Consider the following 20,769-nt stretch of genomic DNA (forward strand, 5'->3'; position numbering starts at 1 on the left):
ACGTGGCAGCCATTGCCCCTTCATTCAAATTGGCACAAGAGACAAGACCTGTTTGCCAACAATATACAAACACACACACAAGTAAAACAAAACAAAGCTCTGTTCCTGGAAATTTAGATTTAAAATTATCTCTTTGCATTCAGATCTTCACCCAGTGTTTATCTTTCTCCATTTATTAAAAAAAACAAAACAAAACAAAAAAATAAAACACTTTCCTTCACCTGCAGGGAATATTACATCCACAAATGACGTGATAGAAGTCTTTCTTGAAGAAAAAGAAAATAATGCTTTAAGTAAGCTTCATGGTTCTTCTGCATGGGGCTGGGGATGGGGTCCAGGGCCTTGTGCATGCTGGGAAGTGCTCTAGAACTGCACCACGCCCCTGGGCTGCGGTTGGATGGTTCTTACAAGATCAGATAAGAGGTGGGAAGACCCATGGGTTGGAACTTCATCTCCATCCAAAAAATGAACAAACAAAATGTTATTAAAAATTGTCTTTTGTGGATGATAACAAAACTTCTGATTCTTTTCTTCTTCTGACTAGTGGTTAGAACAATTCATTTTACAAGAATTCTTATCATCTTCACATTAATGTCCAAGACCTCACACTTGGAAGGAAAGTGTCTAGGTCCCTAATACTAGAGAGGAAAATATGGAATAAACAAACTGAATTTATTGAAAATCTAGATCTACAACCTATTCTGCTGTCAGGTTAATCACCTTTGCTTCTTGAGAAGTCTTTTAAGAGCTGAGGATGTGGCTCAGGAGAAGAGTTCTTGCCCAGCATGCAGAAGGTCCCGGGTTCCACCCCCAGCACCGCAAAATAAATAAATAAATAAATAAAAGAGGCTTTTAGGTTTTAGGTCTTAGGCGCATGCCGTTTCAGCTGGTATGAAACAGATGTGATCTAATGAGACCTACCTGGGTGGAAGATGAAACGACCCTTCATGAGGTATGTGAATTTCAAAATCTAGGTAGATTTCATTCTCTCTTTTCTCACTGGTTCTTAGTAAACAAAAAGACCAGAATTGCTCCTTGGTTCCTGCCCTTTTGTTCTTCGGCTGCATCATGGGAGTTTTTCCTCCTTGAAGAATTCACATTGCCCTTCCCGCAGGCCAGTCCTGTGCCCCCCCACCCACCCACCCAGCCCCTAGTGACTACAGAAAAATTCCCACTGAGTCACATTTGGAGAATCTGTGTGAAGCTCTTCCGGTTCCACCACACAGAGATGCACTGGCTTCTCCCATTGGATGGGATTTCTGAGAGGTCTCAGCAGCTGCAGGACTGGAAGTCTGTTCCCTTTGTCGGGAGGTGACAAGGGCTTGTGTTCCCAGAGCTTCTCCTTAGTGACCCAGCCTAGTCTCTGCCATGGAGTGGCTGCACACAGCTCAGCACTGTTGCTCCACTTCACTCCCCAGAGGACCTTCCTCCTCCTCGGCCACCTTCACCTCCTCAACACCTCTGCTGTCTGGGCTCCTGCCTGCTTCCTTTCTGTGTGCGCCTATGCTCCTGGACTGTACGTCACCTGTGTGTCTCACATTCTCACTTCTCAAGGAGGAACATGTCTGCCCCGCCAGTCACCCTCGACCTGCAGGCAGAGCACCCAGGAAGCCGTAGGGCTCTCAGGCTGCTGTCCTGACTGTGATCCTCTGGCTTTGGGACTGTGTTCCATCCTCCTTCCTCTGAGAGGCTCCTCCGCCTCAGGAATGGCTGTGGATTTGGCAGATGCTTGGAGGACTTCTGTGGCATGTTCAGTACAAGACTGACTTCCTAGGTTATTTCGTGAGCTGTCTGGTGACTGGGATTTAGTGTGATTGAAGAAGCCTCATTTGCTTGTTTTATTGTCAGTCAGAAATTACATACAGGAGTTTCAGAAAGCATGGGAGGAAAGAAATGTAACAGATTGGAGAAAGTGTTGGAAATTGTGGTGGGGTTACACTTTGTCTAGTCACATAAACCTACAAAATGAAGGAAATCGAGCTCAGACAAGATCTAGCACTGGTTTCGTTAAAACCATGACATAAAATGTGTCTTTGTATCTGGCTATGCTGGAGAGTAGAATTTCATAGCCCCAAATAGCTGTGGATTTAATAATTTGACTTGTTGAAAGCAAACATGATTTCTACCTGGAAATGCTCTATAACCCATAGGTGTGTTACGAGGCTGTATACTTACCTGTAACAGCCTTGAGTTACGCATTTGCCATTAGTGTACTAGATTTACTTAATTTTAGGTTGGTCGTTCTTGAGTTTAGAAGGGTTGATATGATTTCTCTCTCACTTTCTATTCCTGTCTTGCCCCAAACTCCAGCCTGGAGCTGTACCCTGAATATCTAACACTGGGCACCAGCACTGCCCACTGCTCCTCCTGGTGCTGCCCCACCCCACCCTCACCTCCCCTGCAGCAGCTGGGGCTGCCTCTGTCGTCATCAGGTACCATCATGCAAATAACCCTGCCTCTCACTCCCTACTTAGCCCCACGTTTTTTGAAGGCAAGTGCTGTATCTTATTCTTCCTTATGACTCTGCGGCAGCCTGCGCGGGATTTAACTCACGTTGGGATTTCATTAAGACTGTAACAAATCAGGGTGTCAGAACCACACAGAACCATGGCGATCCACAGCCCTTCATCTTTTCTGAAAGAGGAAGCTGATCCACAGGTATTTGGCGAAAGGACGAATAAGCACTACTGTTGTTTTCTATTCAGGTGAAATGCACACAACATGAAATTAACCATACTAAAGTTTACCATTCGATGGTAGTTAGTTCCCCACCTCCATCTCGTTTTGAAACATTTTCATCACCCCCCCCAAAAAAACCTCACAAGGATTAAGCAGTCACGTCCTATTCAATGACCAATCTGTTTTCTGTCCTTGTAGATTTACCTATTCTGAATATTTCATGCAAATGGAATTATATAATGATGTCCTTTTTCTCCCTGGTTTCTACCACTTGGTATAATGTTTTTCAGGTTTAGCATGAATCAGTACTTCATTCCTTTTGGTGGCTGAAGCATTGACATTTTTAAAAAAATATTTTTATTAGTTGTTTATGGATCAATATTTATTTATTTATTTATTTATTTATATGCAGTGCTGAGAATTAGACCCAGTGCCTCACTCCTGCCAGGCAAGTGCTCTACCACTGAGCCCCAGCCCCAGCCCCTGAAGCATTAACATTTTTGAACACTAACATACAACAGACACTGTTGTGTTTTATATGTGTAATCTGAGGGAGTCCTATTAATAGCCCCAGATGTAGATATTATGATCTCTATTTTACAGAGATTTGAAGAAGTGGATTGTCTAGCCTTTGTTTGTTGAGCAACCAAACCATGCAACCAAGTCTAGGATCCTCATTCCTGAGCTTTAGCACAGAGTTCCTCCAGGGCACCTCTCCTGCAGAGCACCCAAATGACTGTACCCATCCAGCCTCAGCATCTGTATTTGCTGACAGTGGTGATGCAGGGCATTTCAGAGTGGGCCAAACAGACCCTTGCTCCTGGATGTGGAAGCGTATGTGTTAGGTTTCACAACACATTTTACAAGCATTGCAGAGATCTCTTTTGCACAGTGGTGGGGTGTAATTGGAGTCAAAACAAATTGAGGCCCAAAAGCAGTTCTCCTTCATCCCCTGGCGCTCATCAAAGACTGTGCGTGGACTGTTGGGGAGGGGGGGCTTTGAATATGCATGAGTACTGCGGAGGCGGCAACTGCAGAGGTGGATTTTAAATAATTAAATCATTAGGCCAATTTATTTCTCTAATTGACTGAGAAGTTATATCAACTAGGAGTTAGTGAAACAATTAAAAATTTAAAAATTTTGAAAAACTTGGTTGAGTTTGGGTATTAAGGATGCACAGAGAGATGGAAAGCAGACAGGGCGCCCTAATTATTCCTTGAGTGTTTAAATATTTACAAATGGCACTTCAATGAAAATGATTTTTATTTTCATAAATGAGTGCTGTCTCTATTTACACTGGGGTATTGGTTCCAAACACAAGTTTGGAGAGCCCTGTTGGGGTTGGAAAGCCTTGTTCTTAAACTTGGGTCCATGACCCGGCTTCAGGGGTCTATGAACATCTGCAGATTATCTGGAGAATGTTACACATGTGTGCATTTTGGGGGGATTAAGGCACAGGGTTTTTACCAGATTCTCGTGGTTTGGGATCGACAACTCCACAGCATCTTCTCCAACTCTCTGAGTCATCAAAAAATAGCAGTGTAGCTATCTGAAGACAAAACTCCCTCTTCCATTTAAGGAGATGCATTTATGGTGTGTGAGGGGCCTTCTGCCATCTCAGAGTAGACCATGACTGACCAGCTGCTTAGCAGGGGCTCAGAGCCCTGCCAGTGACGATAGCCTTAGAAAAGTCACTCTGCACTTTCCAGCAACCCTGTCTTACTAATTAACCAAACTATGCCAGAGATCAGAGACTGCAGCAAGTACTGGGAGGAGCCAGATGAAGGCTAGCACTAGAAGGAGTGTTCTGGAGGTACAGAAAACCACCGGAACGAACCTTGCAACGCCAAGACATTCCATGCACCAGCAGCATCTGCGTCCCCTCGGAGCTTGTTAGAAATGCAGGCTCCCAGGCCCTGCCCCAGGCCTGCAGAATCAGAAACTGCATCTGAACAGCATGACCAGGGATCTATGCATTACGGTTTGAGAAGCACCCAGTTCTGAAGGTTGCTCTTTGTTCCCAGCCCAGTCCCTTCTCTTCTATCTCCCACATGAAGCCACATCCCTTCTCTGGCGCTGCCCTGATTCTGGCCCCTCAGCGTCAGGAGGGACATCTACTGTTGTCATGTCACCTAAGGAAACACCAGTTTCCTGTCCAGCCATGTCACCTGTATTCTGTGCTCTGGGTCCCTTTCTGGAGTATGAACCCCTCTGACTTCATGATCTTGATGGTGCGGTGATAAGAGACGGGCAGGGAACCGTCAGATCAGGTTCTGCAGTCACTGTCTGCATGAGCCACGTGGATATGAGATGTCACTGCCTCCCTCCTGTCCCTCAGTTTCCTCATCTTCATGGGGACTTGCCAAGGACTGAGCAAAGGTACCTAGGGGATGTGCTTTGTGCCTGGCAGGGAGCACAGGTTCCAAAAATGTCCCTGTCATTACAGCTGTCCTCACTTCTCTGCAGGGGCATGTTCCAAGACCCCCAGCCAGGCCCGAAACCTTGGCTACTACGGAACCCTCTGATTCTGGTTCATCCTATGCATATGCACCTATGGTAAAGTTCCAGTTGTAAACGAGGCACAGTAAGATATTAACAATAGTAATTAATAGTAAAACTAAACAAGTATAAAATGTACTCCCTCCCCTCTCCCTCTCACATTTCCCTTTTATTTCCTTCACCTTTTTCCTTCTCTCCCTCACCCTCTCTGTCTTCTAAGTACCCTCTTGTACTTCTACCTGTTCACAAAAGGAGATACTTTATGACTCCTCTTTAGCGTATCCAAACTACCAGCATCATGACCTTGTGCTGTGTGTGGGTGGGTGGGGGGGGGGCTTCAGGAAACTAAGGGTACTTGGCAGTTTGATTCTGTGAAGGGTAGTCTGATAACCAAGATGCCTTGGGTGACCCACAGGCAGGTGGTATACACTGATAATGGACGCAACAATGATCTGTCCTCACTGGTGGGGCCAGATGTCATCATGCCAGGCAGAACAGTGCGCAATTTAAAACTTGTGAATTGATTGTTTCTCGGTTTTGCTACTTAATATTTTCAGACATCACTTGACCCCAGGAAGCTGGAACTATGAACATGAACCCGTGGGTAAAGGGGGGATAGCTGCACAGATTTGCACAATGGCCACAGGTACTCTCTGGAAAGACACTGAGTGGGAACCCAGCGAATCTGTTCTCCTTGTGCCTGATCAGGCTTTGACTAGTTGTGTGTGAATTTGGGGTAGTCTCTCCCCCTTGGTTTCTCAGCCTGTAAAAAAAAAGAGGCTTTGACCACTGTACTGTCTGTGGTCCTCTCTGATTCTGTCATATTACGTGCTACTTCCCATAGGAAGCCCTCGCCCACCAGATGTTTTACAAATGGCGAGAAAAGCTATCCACGGTGGGTGGGCTCCATCTAAGGTTTGGAGGGTCTCCCTGGGACTCATGTGTTCTCACAGTTCCGCTTCTCTGGACGTGAATCTCCCTCCATTAGTGATTCTGAGTCGCTGTGAGTGCTTAATGCAACTTCGAACCCAAATCTTTGTTCCTCTGTGAAGCGTCCTCCAATGTGTTGGCCTCAAAGTGCAACATACTTCCTGTGAATTAAGCACAGTTGCAGATTCCTCTGCGACAAAATGAAAAGATTAATTTTGAGCTTCAGTACTCGTGTTTATCCATCACGGTGCCAGCTGTCATTGTAATAATCTAGTCTCTGATGCAGACAATTAAAAATCAAGCTCAAGGAGTCTGTTCTAGTTGCTTTGCTTTAAATTATAATTCAGTGTGGAAACAGCCCCCATGCAATAAGGAGGACCATCACGCTTCGTTTGCCGTTTCAGAAATTTATTAATAACCTGTAGCTACTGCTTTTCTCTCCAGAACATTTCAAGGAGTCCCCTAAAAGCTGTAGATACACAAAGGGTGTCTTTGGTAATGCCTGTAATTCTTCTTCCTTTTATTCCTGGGTACCCAGCCTGCCTTTCCCCCCAACCTGGCTATGCAAGATTCCCTTCTCCCTTGACAGCCTCAGACTCTGGAATTTTCACTACCTGCATCTCTCCATCCAAATTTACCTGTTTTGCTCATTCCCTCTGGAGCCAGATCATTGCTATGAAATAGCAACGGTGACAAATTCATCTGTTTAGTGGCTGCCAACGAAGCTACTCTTGTTTTTTTGTACTTTGGAAATGGAAAAGGGAGAAAATTATCTGCTTCTTCTTTCACAGAGTGTAGGTTGGCAGGTGCATGGGGTAGGGGTGGGGGTAAAGCAGAAACGGACACCCAACTCCTTCACCTGCTTCCAAGTTATGTCAGACCTGTGAAATCCTAGTTCACATTGGAAAGAGTGGGCCAAATGCATGTCTCTGGGGAAAGTAGTGAAAGGGATCTGTTTATTGTCTTTCAGGTATTCTTTTTTTCTCCCCCCCCCACTCCCTGGCCAGCAAGTACAAGTACATCAGGGTCTTTCTATAAGAGACTGAAGATTTGGGTGGGGTAAAGTCGATTCCTGTCTCTTCATGTACGTGCACCTTCTAGGGGTCAGGGTAGGTGGTCCCAGGCCTTTGCTCAGCTTCCAAGGGAATGAACCAATATTTCCTGAGACTCATTTTCAAACAGCAGCATCTCTCCAATATGGACAAGATGAAAGGAAGTCAACTCAGCACACCTCCTTATCCAGACAGGGGGACGATATCAGGAAAGGGAACACAGGCATACATCCGTATCATTAGATTCTGGAAACTTCCACCAATGCCACCTCAAGTGATTCCATGTCACATTAGAATTGGAAGGGCATAAATGATTCTTAGAGATTCAAGAATGTCAGCGTAAACATAAAGAAACCATCAGCTTATCTCCTGAATATACCTCATGATACCTGATATATTCAGAGAGGCATGAGCCACTCGGTCATGTATGGGAGATCTTTTATCAGAGTCATTCCTTTTGAATTTCAAAGAATGGATGTCATTTCTTGAACATTTTATCCTTCTCTTAATCTGACGCTCTCTCTAAGGTAAACGCAGCCATTCCCTTCAGTCTTCTAGACGTAGGTAATTAAACTCTGTGGGTGTACATCCTGGGTTTCATGACAGGGAGAGATAAAGCCTGATTAGGTTCCCTCCCCAGGGGGAAAATCCTTACTCTGAGACACCGTGTCTTTGTTCTTGAGGGATTTGCATTATATTACACCATAGCTGGGAGACATTTGTCAGCATGTCATTCATTGTCCAGAGAAACCCTAGCTGCAACTCTGAGAGTATCACATGCTTCATCAGAAGTGATAAATCTCATTTTTGTCTATGTAAGTTGCAAGAGCCATAGCCTAGAAGACAGACTTTGATTTCTTTTTCTTTTGTGATAAAACAGTCTTGCATGTCCTATTAAGAAGCTAAGTTGGTCCGAAGGTTGCATTGACAAGTATCAAAAGACTTTAGGAGTCCTATTTTATTTCTAAAGAAGACCGAAATATCAGGACAATATTTATATTGGAGCAGGATGTGCAATAGAATTATAGCTTGCCTTAACTGGAGCATCCCCATGGGGTTTAGTCATGCAAAAAGAAAAATACCACTTTGCCAATCCAGAATGATGCTTTTAATTTATAATGCAGAGGGAAAAAAAAGGAAATGGGGCTGTGTATGTGTGTGCATGTACAGGCTCATGTGTGGGGTTCTCTCAAGAAACAGACTTATAGAATGTCTATATAAAATCATAAAAGGAACTTTGTATATATAATTAAAAGAGGGGATTTATTTAGATTGGCTTATACTGTCAGAGACTGGTAGCCCAACAGTGGCTGTCTGCAGGTGAAGAGACAGAGAATTCAATGGCCACTCAGTCCAAGAAGCTGGAAGCCCCCAAAACAAGAGGGACCAACAACGCAGCCCCAGTCCAGGTTGAAGGAGTGGAAGCCCCTGGAGAGTGAGTTCACGTTGAAGGGCTGACATAGCTGGAGTCTGTGGTCCATGAGTAGTGACAGCAGCAAAATCCTTACCCACTCTAGAAGAATCCAGTTTGCTTGAACTGAGGGGCTTCTTCCTTTTGTTCCATCCAGGGCCCCCAGCTGTTGACAGTGCCACCCACTTTCAAGGTGGGTCTCATCCCCCAGTTCACTGACCTCCATGCTAAGAGTCTGTAAAATCCTCACAGGGACACACCCAGAAGTACGCTTTATTGGTTTCCTGGGCATCCCTCAATCCAATCCAATTGCCAGTCAACACTGACCACCACAGTATGTGTGTGTGCACGTGTGTATGTGAGCAGGCTTGGGTGTCTGTTCACACATGTAGTGACAGAATTTTTATGGTGGTTTGCAGGGAAGTAGCATTTGGTTCCTACTGGTATAGTGGTCTAAAGATGGTGATCACACCTAAGTCTTTGTTACCTTTTGGTATTTTTAGTGGGTGGTGGGAGAATGCCCTCTTTTGCAAGGGGGACTCTAACCTAGGAAAGAGTGAAAACAGGAAAAATTATGAAGCAGGTGAAATTTATCATCACACCCTCCATCTCCCATTTCTATTTATCTCTCCCTCTACCCCTTCTGGCCTATCCCAGGAGGTGTTGTTCTGATGATCAAATGAAATTGGCTGTGCAGTCAGAGGCTGGAGAGTCCAACAGTGGCTGTCTAGTTTCCTGGGCACGCTCACATACTTGTATCGCACCCCCCTTTCTCTTCTCTATGTCCTTCTCGCATCTTCTCTTATCTTGGAGTACCGTGTCTTGACAAAGGGGCCACAGAACAGGGAGATCCATGAGGGACTAGCTTCCACTTGGCAAGAGAAAAAGGAAATCGATTTGAAATTGAAGAGCTAACTGTTGACCTTAAACATTTAACTTAAAATTTGAATTCTGCATTTTTTCGTACTTAAAAATATATTCCAGTATTCTTTTTTTGATTAAGGATAGAAACTAAAATGCTAAATTATGAGGTCCCATTTATACAACTCTGAAAAAAGTTTTCATTATCACCACCAAAATCAAACATGAGAAAGAAAGAAAAAAAGAAAGAACGAAGGAAGGAAGGAAGGAAAATATATACAAAAAGAACTCTTCCCTCTCTGCTGTGGCTAGATGGTGAAGATGATAAGAATGCCTGATTTTGTCTCTTTTACCTTTTCAAAATACTCCCAAATATTTTCTTATGGAAAAAGCTAGCATAGAGATCTAAGGTTTTCAGGAAAGAATGTTGGTCTCTGGGTATGTGTGTAAGTTAGGCACTTAGTCTTTCTGAGGTCCACCCTTGTGGTTATGCGGATGGTTGCCTTGGATACTCAAAAAAAAAAAAAAAAAAAAGAGGGCAAGTGCATGAAGGCCAATCATGGATGAATGAATGTGGCTCAGATCCTAAACCGGGCCAGGAACCCCAGGGCATTTCTTACCTCTAACCCTCCTGAACTCCATGGTGGCCAATCACTTGATATTTTAATGACTCTATAGAAATGAAGATGATTGCATATTTTGTTTAAAAAAAAAGACTTTTGAATGATAACATCTCCAACAGATATTGAGTTAAGAAGTTCTTTCTCACTGCTTTTTTCAACTTTTAAAACATCTCCAGATAGTATTATCCCCTTGAAGTTACAAACGTGAAAGAGATGTTAAATAAGTTGCCAGAGGTCACCCAAGCTACGTCAGATTTAAAGCCAGTTCTATGAGCAAATGAGGCTAGGTAGCAGATTTTACTGTAAGCGTTGTTGGCTATTCTGAAAAATTCTTGAAAGGGAACTTTTGGGGAAAAATCATTCTAAGTGCTATGAAGACACCTTAATTCAAATACACCCCCCCTGGACTAAAGCGAAGTAAGAGAAACTTTAGGAAAGCGACGAGGAGAGTCTGGTATGTGTCCTAGGGATGCTGATAGCACTTGATGGACTGTTACTGTCTGAGAAATATAAGGACAGGCTGCAGAATGGAGGTCTGTGGTTTGGAAGGCACTGGACTTGGGTTGGCTAAAGGTGAAAGTTGTGTGGCTTCCAAAAAAGACAGAAACAGAGAACTGGCCTCAATGGATGTTGCCATAGACAGCCATCCAGAGGGACAGTGAGACCCTGTGAGAGAGAACCAGAGACCCTCAGGGGAGCCACAAGGAGCCAGGAGCTGCCCTAGGCAGGGAACTACTAGGGGAGATACTATGTGAGGGGCATTCTAGGACAGCTAAGTGGCAGAGGCCTCCTGACTATCCACCAAGCCCTTCAGGGTAGAGAGTTGACTCTAAACATCTGCTACCACCAGTGGACACCAAGACAAGCTCACTGCAGTTGTAAGCCACGGAGACATTGCTTGTTCCTGATCACTGCTCCTTCCCTGCTGTCCCAAGCCCTGAAGGAGCAAGGGCATCTGGTGAGTGGATGGCGGGAGGTGGAGGGCAGGTTCAAGTCAGGAAAGAACATAAGAGGGCCGGCTCCCTTTCCAGGGTAGGCTTCTGACCTGCAGCAGCCCTAGCCCACGCGTCTACCTTCAGGTAACATTGAACATGTGAATAAACCAAACCAGAAATAGCAGATATTGAATTGAGACTCTTTCAAGATCTAAAGTAAGAAAAAGATTTTGTTTCATCATTTCTGAGAAGGCAGATGAGCATAAAATCAAATCACAGAGTTTGCAAGAGAATAAAAGGGAGCAAATAAATGCCTTTTTCTTCAAGTTAACAGTAGCATCTGGCCTAGGGATAGGAGAGGCTGAGCAGTGACAATAAGCCAGGGTGATTTGTTAATAGATTTACTGACCCGGATGGTGGTAATGGGCATCTTGGCATCAGATCTGAGAAAGATTGTATAACAAGGTAAAATTGCTAAACCTGACCAACTGCAGACATCACTCGGCCCTGGAGACTCGGCTCCCATCTGTCCCTGACCTAACCTGGGGCAGTTGACTTGCATTCTCTGTGCTTGGATTTCTGCATCTGCAAAATGGGAAGAACGATATCACTTTTTCATAAGATTTTGGGAGGGAAGTCAATAACTTGATATATTTGAAGTGCTTAGAAGAATGAAAGACACAGGGGAAACACTTAATTTGATATTTTAAATGAACTTTATTAAAATCAACACAGTGAATCCAAGCAGTTAATTTGAAAGCAATCACTCATTAAATGAGAGTGATTCTAAAAACAATAACATATAACAAATGTTCCAAAAATCAGCAAGAGGAAAAAAATAAAGTGCTATCTATTCTTCCTTCATTATTAAGCAAGCCTGCCTAGGGACCTGGGGACCTGTCTGGTTGGCTTCATATCAACTGGGGATCCACATGGAATGTGGAACTTCTGGAGGTGAATGACCCACCTGCACATTCTGAATTGAATGGCACAGGTGGATTTGTACACAGTCCTCTTGTCAGCATGAGCCTCAGGTTCATTCTCTGTTTGCTTCTGTCTGTGGTTTGGTCTGTTTCCATAACAGGGCAGAAGTCATTTCCTGCCATTGTAGAAGCGTCTACTTAGCGTTCCTTCCTCACATCCACTTCCCCCTTATTTTGCAAACAAACATAAGCTCAAATTCATCAAATATAAGCTCCTAGGGATCATTTGCTGCCTCGATGGGATGTGACTGCACATCGATTTGATGTACTTCTGAGTTTCCTTTTTCATGATTTTCCTTTTAATAAAAGGAAAGTGGTATTGCTTGTCTGGTGCCCCTGGTGAGATTATGCATCTGCGTACTATCAAGTAAGAGTTCAGCCTTGTGAATACTTTTCATTCTTATTCCACCTCTCTGGAAGAAGATGACTTAAGGATGGAAAGTTTGAAAGAGCTGGTGAGGGACGGCTGGAGCCCGGACAGGAAAGGCCAAGCCTTGTCCAATCCTAGCTGTGTTGTCCTGGAGCGCTCAATCTCTTCTCAACCGTGGGAGAATGGAACGGAGGTGGACTTGGGTCCTGAAGGTTCAGAAGACTAACATGAGTGTGCATGGCTGGCAGTGTGTGTTTTGGTCTAACACTCGTGTGACAGCTAAAAGCAAGGGTTCTGCAACCAGGGTCCCTGGGCTTAAATCTAGCTCCATCTCCCTTACCACCATGGTGACCTTGGGCAGGTGACATGGGCTTCTACATCTTTGGAAGGGACATTAAGTAATTAATATTTAAACTGTCTAGAAGAGTGAGTGGCATAGGTGGCCATAATGTGGCTGGTAACACAGGTGGCAATTCATAAATCTTAACCATTATTATTTATTCTGTTTCTCTGCTCTTATTTTTTAACGAAAGGATAACTTCTTATTTAATGTTGTTTCTCCATATTATTTAAAGCACATTACAAATGGAACAAAGTAAATTGATTACAATATCTAAGTTAGTGTATTAATATAACCTATTTGTGTTTTTAAGAATTTTGAAAAGTCACATGCTGGAAGCCATAAATCCCATCATTCTTTTTTTTCAAGTGGATGCACAAGTGACATCAGAGAAGCAGTTAAATTTCAAAGGCCTATTTTTTCCCTTCCTCTTCCTCAGTCACTTCCCACAATCTCATTCTCCTTTGCGACTTCTTCTAGAATCTTCTTCCATCTCCCTTTTTGCTCCTTCCTTCATTATATATATTATTTATAGTTAATATCTATTACTTATATATTATATATATTATAAAAATATATGTTATTATTAATAATAATATATATTATTTCAATCATGAAATTAAATTCTCCCAAACTCACCTTTATTCTTTTTTTTATTAGTTGTTCAAAACATTACATAGCTCTTGACATATCATATTTCATACATTTGATTCAAGTGGGTTATGAACTTGATAACCTCTCTATTCACAAGAGGTAAGCAATAAAAATAAGGTATGAGAAGAAAAGAGGAGAAGAGAAAAAAACAGGAAAGAAAAGGTTGATTTCAGGAGACTTCATAACTTCATTTTTTTTTTTGTAAATTCAAGTTTTCGAGTTTTGTTTAAATTTTAATTAATAATTCTAGTCAGTTGGGAGTGTTTCTCAGAATCAATGTGTGCATTCCCATAGTTTTACAAGCCTCTGTAGTGTTGAGAGGGAAAGTCATTTCCCCCCATGGCTAACTCCAAAATTCCAAGCATTTCACCAGTGGATGGAGTGGATGGAGTATACGTTTATTACAATATTTCTATTTATATATTTACCATTTTCTCAAAAATAATTGAGTACCATACAAGGATATATACTTTCCAACAAGATAACATGATTTCAAAGTTGTGCTCCACCCCACCCCACCGACACACACACACAAAGAGAAATAAGAATAAATTTAAAATTATAGGCAAAGTGGAACCGGGGGCTAAACATGTATGTCATGTTCAAAACAATTTAACATGTATATCATAATCCAAACTTCTTTAAGAATATCCCTTCACTAGAAAAAGGAAAAACTTGGTCACAATTCCCAATATTTTCTTTTATGTTAGGGACTGATGGCTTTTACCTATGATGTAGACTCCTCTGGGGGGACCCAATTATAGCCAGTTGGCAGTTTGTTTTTTCATCTTTCTGCCACTAGAGAGAAAGTATTTGAGAATTCAAATGACTGTGACATAATTATAGAATATACTTGAGTCCTCTCTGATATCAGTCCTCCTTATTTCCTATGAGCATAATCTATAAACTTCATCACTTTAATGTTAATAATAAGAATCACTCACGATGCATCTTAAATTTACCTAGAATTTCTAGGCCTGCACAATTGACATCATCCATGGATCGAGCGTAAAGGGAAATAATAACTCAGGACAAGGACAATTAATCTTGCTATGAAGAGCAAGTGGGGATTTCTCTTGGGAGTCCTCTGAGCACAGATCATGCAATGAATGCTTTCTCTGGGACACCCTGACAGTACTGGGGCGTTCCACTGGACCAATTATTTTAACAGCCTTAAAAATGGCTGTTGATAGCATCCTAACAACCACTAACTGTGGGCAGTGGGTCACGTGATTTTCTCATTCCTTTCTTATTTCTGTGCATGAAGCCAATTGTCATTGCACTAATGATTATTTAGGCAGACAGTCCATACTGAAATATGTTATTGGCTAAAATCACCGGAGTTTTCTGGAAAGAACTTTTCCTGTCTTCTGCTTAATCACTTTAGATGTATTTAAATTCACTGCATAATTATGAAAGCAAGCACACTCAGTTGAATCTATGCAAGCAAGGTATCTTGGATATTTTAGCGTCACAAACTGATAAAATTGCAAAAGCTAAAGACCCCTTCCCCAGAACAGTGCACAAAGATTTATAACGTTAGATTTTTGTTGTTGTTGTTTTGAATAGTTTTTTGTTTGTTTGTATGGTACTAGTGATTGAACCCAGGGATGCTTTACCACTGACTTACATCCTCAATCCATTTTATTTTTTATTTTGAGAGACAGGGTCTCCCTAAGTTGCTCAGACTGGCCTGGAACTTGCAATCTTCCTGCCTCAGCATCCCTAGCTGCTGGGATTGCAGGTGTGCACCACCATGCCCATCATACCATGAGATTTTATGTATCATTTCAGAAATGTTACAGACCTTCTAGAAACTATGCAAAGTCCATTTGTTCCAACTTAAATAGGGTGTCTTAAGAGAGATACTTCTATATGAAAATCGGTTTATGGACAATCTAGCTCTAGTACTTAATTTGAAATGCCTACAACATCAGTGTCAATAGACAGTGTAAAGGGAAGATTTTTTTTATTCATTTAAAAACAACATTAAATCCCCACAAAGATGCAGACTCAATTTGCTAGGATTGGCAGAAACTTGTGTTTATGACTGAGATATTCTTAGAGCTGACAGAATTTAATATTTTCATGGAAGTGAAAGCCAGCTTTAAATTGTCCACCCTTCCTGAGAAGACTGGCATTTGGCTAGCACATGGTGATATAAAGAAAGCTGAGGTGGATTCTAATGCAACTGTCTGCCAACTATATCCCATGATAGCATGAAGAGTGCAAGAGCTTTATCTTCTGTCTTGTGAGAGGGGATGGGTTTGCGATGCATAGAATATTGGGATCTATTAAGACCTGGTAGTTGGGCCTTTTTGATTTTTATGACTCACTTTGATTTCCAGCAAGTGTTTAATGTCCCTCTTTTCTGGTAGAAAACTTAATTTGGAATGTGATTGTCAGGTTAATCAGAGCTAGAATTATCTCTACAAAGAAGTAGCTGTGGGCTTTGATTACCTACCTAAACCTCACCCAATCCACGTGGGCTGAGTGGGAAGGTAATGGCATTGTCGTTCTCTGATTTTGCTGCATGTGATGCCCGTGCGTCAAAAGGATTTATTTATAGAAGATCATGAAATTCTCAGCTTAAAGTGGAACATTGTGCTTCTCTATTCTCCACCTAATTAGGAATTGTCACGGACTTTTGCAGTTACCTACTTAAATAGTATTGGTTCTTAGGCAGTACATTTTCTATAGCATATTTATATGTGCTCGGTGTAAAAACATTACACGTGAAAACCTAGAAATTAAAGTGAAATTTGGATGCTATAAAATGATGTAAGATTATGGAGACATGTTGTTGTTTATATAAGAAAATAACTATGACAAGCAGATAATTGAGTACATGCTGCGATAGAGTTTCTATGCATTTTTAATCCTTTTATATGTAATGATTGGCATCTCAGTATTACTTTAAGTCTGCCACTAGAGAAAAAGTATTTGAGAATTCAAATGACTGTGACATAATTATAGAATATACCTTACCTTTCTTTAAAAGGGTAACAGTCTTGCAAAATGAGAATTCAGCTGCAGTTGTGGCTGAACTGGGTAGGATTATGGATGATTTCTATTTCCCTCTGTTTCTTTATCTCTATTTTCCAATTTTCCTGTAATGAAAATGTATTGCTTTTGTAATGAGCAAAAGAATCAACAAAAGAACGTTCATTTTGGGGGAAAAAATAATAATGCTCTGTTGTAAAGGATGCAAGCTCTTTGAAAAAGCAATTTGGGATGGAGGCATGACGTGCCTCAGAGCCCCTGACCTGGGGGAGTCGTTATAGACTCCAGGCAAGGCCTGATTTGAGGGCCACATGAGGGGGACTGCTCAAAAGGAAAAAAAAGTGGAAAATAAGAGTTTCGAAGCTAAAGAAAACGCTGCTTTCGGTAACAGAAAGACCTTTTTCACATAACTATGCCTCCGTCTAATGTAGCCTTAAGGGATCATCAGAGGTTTAGTAGAAGAGAGGATGGGGAGCAAATTATTGCCTTCAGTATAAGACTAAGGAGTTTCGTGCTTGATTTGGGAAGTGATGGGAATTCCTTTGAAATGCCTTTGAGTAGGTGGGTGATGAGATTAGTGCTATGCTTTGAAAAATTAATCTGCAGTCCTGTGTGAATGGCTTGGTGATGGAATCATAGTAGAATGAGTTTAAGGGATGAGTTTAAATGAGTCAAGATGTTAGTGCACTTGCTTAGCATGCGTGAGGCCACAGGTTCAATCCCCAGTACCAGGGAGTGGGGTGGGAAAAAGCCCAGATGAGAATTTGAATCAGGCTCCCAGTTCTAGAAAGAGATACACACAAGATTAAGAAAGAAAAGTAAAGGTGTCTATTCTTCATGTTCTCTGAGACACCCCATTTATTTAATGCACAACTGTCTGAAGTCTCAAAATTGAAATGATCTAAAAACTCTAATCAAGTTTGACACGCTGCTGACCCGATTTCCAGAATCTTCTCTATTCTCTTAGTCAATTGCTTTTGAGATTCAAGGGCCTTAGAAAAAGATAATCTGAGAATGCATTGATGTAAATCCCTGCATTTTAGAATCAACATCTTTCAAGCTCACATTGATCACGTCGTCGATATTAAACATGTTCATCACAATGATGAATACAGGGAGATGGAGAGAGAAAGAGGAGGTGCAGAGGGAAAGAGAAAGGGGAGGACACTGAAGAATGTGGACGTGTAGACCATCAGTTTATCATCATCTAGGCGCAGAATATGCCAATTGAAGGCTCATTCTTCTGAGTTATAAGTAAATGCTTTTAAAAGTCAAATTATGCAAACCTAAACACATAAAGTAAATAAAGAATTCTCATTCTATTTAAGTTTCTTCCAGAAAGAGAAAATAAAGAAAATTGAAATGTTTCCCCGTGTTTTCTTATTAAAAACTCCATTGCCTTGCACACATCAGAGGCTCAATAGATATACACCACTGTATAGATATAAAAATGAGCAAGTAAATGAATAGACGATGAGTTAGACTGCATTTTTAAGGCTCTGGGAATGCTTGAGGACAGTCTTTGTAGCTTAGAGACATGAGGATTGTCACAAAGTAGAAAGCACCATGCGACCCAAATGAGGAAAATCATCCAGAAAAGAACCCTTCACCCAGGTCCTCAGGCATATATTTATTGTAGTTTGAACTTCATTGGCCTAAAAGTAGGGGATGGACCCTTAAAACAGAAAGAAATTCCATCCACAACTTCATAACGAAGTCGCTGACATGTAGGCCTTCCTGGGACACGGAGATGTACAGCCTGGATCCGCAGGCTGCTCCCTTGTTCAAATGGGTGCTGCAGGATTGCACACTCCCGGGGTGGCTTACTATGAAGAATTTTGTAATTCCTACGAGACTTTGGCAGTCTGAGACTGGTCTGTGTTCTGTCACGTTCTCCGACAGACATACCAAGAATGGCAACTAGGATGTGATTTAGAACTGTTGGTGGTCTCCAGTTCACCCAATCAGCATGCTATTTATTCCTCTTGGCTAATAGGAGAAATAAGACAAGGTCAAGGCCAAAGATTGGAAAATATGCTTCTCATGAACATGGCGAGGGCTTTTCGGGGCACACAAAAACAAGTTCTTACATAATTGCTATGTCTTTTAATCTTTTAATTTGAGGGAAGAAAGGAAAAGATCTTAGGCCATCTCATCTGAAAACCCTTCTGATTTAAAGAGAAAACAAAAACCAACAGTTTACAAGGAGGAAATATTGAGACGGTTGATGAGGAAGCAGACGAGGGTCATGTCCATTTCTGTGAGAACCGTGGTGAAACTAGGGGTACTCTGCCATATGTCCTGACGAAAACAGCCTAAAATGCAAATTTGGTGAAACATTTGCTATGCACTAGAAGTTTGAAATGCAATTCATACCACATAACCTTTAACTAGTTTGGATGATTTTAAATTTGGTTTTAAAATTGAAGGTCTCCTTTCCAGGCCAGTACATTGGTCACACTCTAGCATGAAGAGGAAGAAAGCTAGTCATTGTCCAGTCATCGATATAGAACTGTAAACACTGAAAAAAACTCCCTCTTGGCTGTGGCATGCCTCAAATAGTCACACACTCCATCTCTCCACAACAGGAAGCACTCTGGGCTCTTTCAATCTGGCTTTGGTAATTGGGATGCAAATAAACTCTTTAGGGACTCAAGAACTTCTCACATGAAGGCTAATGAACTCTCAAAGCAGGCAAAATTGAAATACTTTTATTAAATTTAATATAATGCGAAGAGTTCATTTACCCTATTGCTTATTTCAGCATTCTCTGCCTGAAGAAATAATTTAGTTTCATGTCTCTAAACTGTTATTTGGAAGAGAAAAATTCCTCCATCTTTCATTCCTCTTGTGTTGCGAGGCATGCCAAAATCACAGTGCAGGAGCCGGGGATGTGGAAAGACATTCTAAATGCTCAAATGCCTGCCCTCTCTGAGCTAGGACATTTAGCTTCTTTTCCATCACGTTCAGTCGGTGTCTTAGAACGTTCAAGGTACAGTCAGCCCACCCCCTATGGATTGGTTCAGCATCGGTGGTCAGCCAGCCACAGATGGGAAATGTAGGGGAAAATAATTGCTCCATACTGAACATGCCCAGATTTTTTTCTTGTCATTATTCCCTACAATACAATACAGCAGCTATTTATATCACATTGATATTGAATAAGATTTTATAAATAAGCTAGAGATGTCTGAAAGTATACAGGGGGATTTGTGTAGGTTCTATGCAAATATTGCTCTGTTTTATATAAGGGGCTTGAGTGTCTGTGGATTTTGATATCTGTAGAGGACCCTGGAACTCATCCTCCTATACTGCTATGAAAGAAGCCTTTCTAGGGTTTTCCTCAAGTAGCCTGCAGCTTTAGACCACCAACCACAGTGTGATTGGAAAGGCAAATTCCGAATTAGCATTGGGCCTGAACCTAGGGAGGAGACAGAGGCCAGGGAACTTGATCTAGGTTATGGAGCCAGTGAACTGTGTGTCCTTGGGGAAGTCACTTCACCTATAGGGCTCACTGTCTTGTCCACCATTAAACTGACCTCTGAGGCCCCCAGTGCCCCTAAAGTGCTATGATGTGAAGTGGCCATCTACATACTATTCAATTTTGGCTTCCTATTGGTGCTAAAGCTGTCCCCAGCTGTTGTCTCTGTGACACACTATATAATCACTGTTCTACAATGTTCTGAGGCTTAAATAACATGACTGGAGTGTGTCTTCTCTTCATCTTCACCACTACTCCAGGGGAGTACACCATCTCTCTCATCTGAGTTATTGAGTGATCTCCTGCCTCCATTTTTGAGCATGTATACATACATACATACATACATACATACACACACACACACACACACACACAATCTTTTCTCCATGTACCAGCTAGAGTGAACACGCACTAGTGGTCTCCCCCTTACTTGGAATACACCCACCCCCAGCCTGCCTGGGACATCCTGCAGGGCATGGGCCCCGCCTCCTCTCATCTTCCTCCAGCCCTTGCTCCCAAGCCTGGTCCCTCCCAGTGTCTCCTCTGCCCCTCACACCCACACCTTGGGGGCTCACTCCCACTTAGAGCTTTTGTGCTAACAGCTGCCTCCATCTGAAATGGTCTTCCCCCATCATCACATGGTGGGGCCCTCCCTACCACTTGAAGGATCTCAGTTTGGGGGCTGCCCCCTTAGAGAGACCTTCCTGGACCCCATCTTTACAGTAGGCCTGGTCACCCTCTGTTCTGATCCTTCCGATTTAGTTCCATGATAGCACTTAGCATTATCAGGAATCATGTTATTTTCGTACTCATTCACCGCATTTCTCCTTCCTCCTCTGCCCCCAAATGCTTGAGGAGACTTTACTTAGTCTTTCCGTTGATGTATGGCTAGAACGGTACCTAGCAAACAGTGGGTGATCAACAACTATCTTTCAAAAGACTCTAGA

The sequence above is a fragment of the Marmota flaviventris genome, chromosome 6, assembly GCF_047511675.1.
Source record: "Marmota flaviventris isolate mMarFla1 chromosome 6, mMarFla1.hap1, whole genome shotgun sequence".
In the NCBI taxonomy this organism is placed as follows: Eukaryota; Metazoa; Chordata; class Mammalia; order Rodentia; family Sciuridae; genus Marmota; species Marmota flaviventris.